Raw genomic sequence first — 4,887 nt, 5'->3', positions numbered from 1 at the left:
TGATAACCACTCTGCTGGTTGTTGGAATAGGGCTTCTGTTGGTAGTTGTTGTACTGAAAGTTGGGTTCCTTCTTGTACCAGCTACCATTGCTGTTGATGAAACACAATTCTTCTTGCCCTTCCAAACCATCAACCTCATTGACAGTAGGAGGTATCTCCTGTTGTGGGTTACCAACAAAGTTCACCTGCGCTTGTGTGGCCTTATCAGCAATGAGTGTGTCAATCTTCTCCTGAAGAGCTTTGATCTCATTCCTTGTGTGCTTGTCATCACCTCTACTGCTTCTGTCATGGTCTCCACTGTAGACTGCATCACTCTTAACCATGTTGTCAACCAGAGCCTCTGCTTCTTCCTCAGTTCTCCCCAAAAAGAACCCATTGCTAGCTGTATCCAGTCTGGCTCTATACTTAGGAAGAGCACCTCTGTAGAATGTGCTCAGCAAGCTCTCCTTGGAAAAACCATGGTGTGGGCACTGAGCTTGGTAACCATTGAATCTCTCCCAAGCTTCACTGAATCCTTCCAAGTTCTTCTGTTGGAAGCTGGAGATCTCGTTCCTCAACTTAGCAGTTCTTGAGGTGGAGAAGAATTTCTCCAAGAATGCCTTTTTGCAGTCTTCCCAAGTGGTGATGGAGTCACTTGGTAGAGACTTCTCCCACTGACGTGCCTTATCCCCCAAAGAGAAGGGGAATAGCTTGAGCTTTAAAGCATCCTCTGACACACCATTAGTCTTTGACATACCACAGTAGCTGTCAAACTTATCCAAGTGATCAAATGGGTCCTCCACAGCCAGACCATGATACTTGTTGTTCTCTATGCAGTTGAGCAGTCCTGACTTGATCTCAAAGTTGTTAGCAGCCACAGCTGGTGCTCGAATTCCAAGTCTAGGACCATGGATGTTGGGGCGGTCATAAGTGCCAATGGGGCGAGCTGGTCGCTGTTGAGGTCCATTGGGGTTCTGAGGATTTTGTTGTTCTTCCATTGCAGCTTCCAGTGGCTGCAGTTGAGCTTGTTGCTCTTCTTCTCTTCTTTTTCTAGCACACTCTCTCTCTAAAGCTCTGATGTCTGTGGCTCTTGGAACAAGGTTTGATGTACCCTTGCTCCTCAAGTTCATACACCTGAAAATCACAAAGAGGTGAAGAAGAGAATCAGTAACTTAAAAAAATAAAAATGACTTAGTCTCAAGCAAATGACTAAATCTCAATGTTCAAATCAAACTCAGAATTTGGCAACGGCGCCAATTTGATGCTTGGAATTTCAAAGTTCCTAAAACAAATGTTGTAGGATAGTGATGAATGTCGAACCAGTTCTGAGGGACTCAAAGCAGTGAGAATGCAAGTATTTGCCTAATCTAAGTGCAGCCAGTGATTTGATGATTTCTAAACTAATGATTAAAGCTAATGCAAAGCAATAAAAATGATACTTTTAAGCTATTGGAAAGGAGAACTCATGGGTATAGGAACTTGACCTCGGGTGATCAGGATTCGAACTAAGGATGAACAATAAACGATCAAACAAACAACCTTAAGCCTAGACACAATTCTAAGCAAGCTCTATGTCTAGATGAATGCTCATTTGCTAACACATCTCAAACATCAAGTGTCCTTGGTTGAATAACATGCAAGCAATCAGTCACAACATGTCTATTAGCTATCTTAGCATCTTTAACAACAAATGTCTTTGGCAAAGTACACTAAAAGCCTAGGAGAGTTGACTCGGGCATTTCATCGAACACCTGTCGGGTGAGAAATGCCTAGAGATCACCCTTTGAGTGGCCTACTCAAATGATGTATTGAAATCACTCTACTAGCAAGGAGATGACATGATCTACACTAAAACATCATAGAACTAACCTAATCACCCTTAGTCTCCTAACCCATGAATTCAAAAGGTGATTACTCACTAATCTCCATGATTCCTCTTAAACCCATGATGGATTTCAGATTAATCATGTAGAGAAATAGATGAGAGATCACAAGAACAATAACAAACCAAGTCAAAAAGAGATTAATTTCTTGAGAGAGTTTGTGTTCTTCAATAGATCAAAGATTCCTGCCAAAAGGTGGCTACAACATACTTAAACATTAGGTTTTTCAGAGTAAAAACGTGCATAAGAAATTGCAAAAAGGTCCTTGAAAAATCATAAAATCGTGTAGCAAAAGGGGCTGGAGCGACCAGGAGGGGTCGCTCCGGGTGGTCGCTGCGGGTTGGTCGAAGAAGACGAGCGGGCTGGGTGAGTCGCTGCGCCGAGGTCGCTCCAGGAGTGAAGTCACAGCGGCCAGCCAGGGTCGCTCCGGTCAGGTCGCTCCGGATGGATATGTCTCTAGTAAATTGGTCATAACTTCTTCGTTACATCTCCAAATGACTTGAAACCACTTCCATTAGAAAGCTAACTCAATTTCATGTGTCTCCACAAAATCTTAGCAACAGAAGATGTCTCGAAGGCCTCCATCCATGCTCATCTTTCACCCCCTTTTTGAGCACATTGCTTCCAAATGTCTCCAAGAACTCCATGTGGTGTTCCAATACCTGATAGAGACATATGTATGCCAAATGCAACCTAAACATGCCTAAATCCTAATCTATATGATGCAAATGCCTATGAATGAATGGTTAAAACAATGCAAATATGCAAGACATCATTGCTTGATGGAAAAGTAAGAAGATTTGGTGAAATGTTCCAGTCCGGTTAAAATAGAATTTGTCCATTAAATAGAGGAGTTTACCAAACATTTATATTTTTTAGCTAAAAAAATATATTTAAACTTATCAAGATTCGTTGATATTTGCAAACAAGGGTAGACAAACAAGAATTTCGTTAACAGACGGACATAATCTTCCATTATAACAAAATTAATATAGAAAATAAATTTATGTTTCTTATTTTAAAATACATATTTTTAGAGGCCTTCAAACTAAACTAACACATACAACTCGCACCTCCATATTTAAAAAATAAACGTGGTAATCTGAAAAGTATATATTAATATTCATCAATTAGTTTACCAAAAATTGATACTTCACCCTTACTTTTTTTATAAAATTTATAAAATATGAAACTTATTCTATCTTTCTATTCTTTAAACTACATATATTAGTACAAGTTTAATAGTTCATAAGTATTCTAATAATTAATAATATAAGTATGTTCTCTAAATATAATGTCAACTTTGTATTATTTCTAACTAAATTAACTTTGTTACGACTATCAGCTTTTTATTCTATTTTTATTAAATCAATTAGTAACAGCCACTTATGTTATTTCTCTTTTAACTAAACAATTTCAAACAAAGTAATATACTACGTTCGTTAACCACTATCAAAAATATTAGAAAAATATCATTTTCTTTTAACATATTTTCATTTTTATATTTTAACATATTTTCTTTACTAAGATCATATAATAAATTATAAATTCATGTAAGAATAAAACATACAGATCCGGCGCGTAGCGCCGGAAAACCACTAGTTCTGAATATACCGAATTAATGTTGTTTATAAGAAATTGTAGTATATAAATATGGTTTGGTATATAAATCTATCAAGCCGAATAAACCAAATAAACCGATAGATTACGTTAGAGTAGTTCTTATTGTCAAAAAAAAAAACCCGATAGATTAAAATATAATAGCACAATTATATGTAAATTACATAATATATACAATTTTGTATAATTTATTTTATTGATATGATTTACTTAAAATATTGATTTTAGTAATTTAATATTTTATTTGAATTTTTTTCTAATTGTTCATTAAACAATACCTAATTTTAATTTTTTGAAAAAAATATATGTGCTAATATTTCTTTATTTAATAATATTATGAATTACTAATTTTTTTATTTTATTCTATAAAAAAATTAGTTAGACCACGATGGGATAGAGAGGGGTTCTAATGTATAGATCATTCTTAATTTTTTAGAATGATCACGATTACACATTATTTGTGACTAAAAACAATAATATCTATACCTAAAAATTATGAATGACCATGATTACACATTATTTAAGAATTTACATCCCGCCCGTAGGGCAGGCCGGTCCTAGTTTTTTATAAAGTAAGAAATTAATGGTGGTAGGACAAATTGAAAGAGAATAACAATAATATATGCTAATAGTGTTGGATTAAAACTTGTTCAACTATTTTGCTCATGAAAATTTGTTGTATTTTGTTCTCGAAAATTTTATAAGAAATCCTAGATTTATGAATTTTCAAAATTTCCATATACTTTTTTATTTATAATAGGACACATGTTAATGACATATATTTTTTTCAACACTTCTTATATAGTTTCGTAACTTTGGTTAATTACTAAAAAATATATTCTCTTTGTGTCAGATTATTTTATGTTCGATCAGCTTTCATATAGTTTTGTAGTTATTTTGTTGTGTGTTCGTATATGGCTGTTTTCATTTCATATATTTTGAAAATATAATGGATATACTGGATATTTCTAAAGTTGAATCTCAGGAGTAAAAACAAAGAAAATTTGCATCCCAATAACAATAGATTTTAATAGAGTTTCTAAATCAATGATATGTAAACTTTTCCAATAATGAAATATTTTAAATGGAATTTAAAAATCCTTATCCAATAGCAATAGATTTTACAAAGATTTCAAAAATTCTTAAGCCAATAACTGGAATCTATAAATTTTACAACTCCTCAAGAATTCTTCTACCAATAACAATGTAATCTATAAATTTATAAGAAATCCAATATTTATGAATTTTCAAAATTTCCACATACCTTTTTATTTATAATAGAACACATGTTAATGACATGTATTTTTTTCAACACTTGTTATATAGTTTCGTAACTTTGGTTAATTACTAAAAATATATGATCTTTGTGTTGGATTATTTTATGTTCGATCAGCTTTCATATAGT

General features: G+C 33.8%; 1 non-coding gene across 1 annotated transcript; it reads left to right on the top strand.

Annotated features, from left to right (window-relative positions):
• Window positions 1–453: 453 nt before the first annotated feature.
• LOC130512104 (small nucleolar RNA R71) lies at window positions 454–560 on the top strand. Its single transcript, XR_008945665.1, has one exon. It is a non-coding gene; the product is annotated as a small nucleolar RNA R71 (small nucleolar RNA).
• Window positions 561–4,887: the final 4,327 nt, after the last annotated feature.

Source organism: Raphanus sativus, chromosome 4 (genome assembly GCF_000801105.2).
Source record: "Raphanus sativus cultivar WK10039 chromosome 4, ASM80110v3, whole genome shotgun sequence".
Taxonomy (NCBI): domain Eukaryota; kingdom Viridiplantae; phylum Streptophyta; class Magnoliopsida; order Brassicales; family Brassicaceae; genus Raphanus; species Raphanus sativus.
Note: the sequence above shows the minus strand (reverse complement) of the source record. Positions and strands in the feature narration are given on the sequence as shown.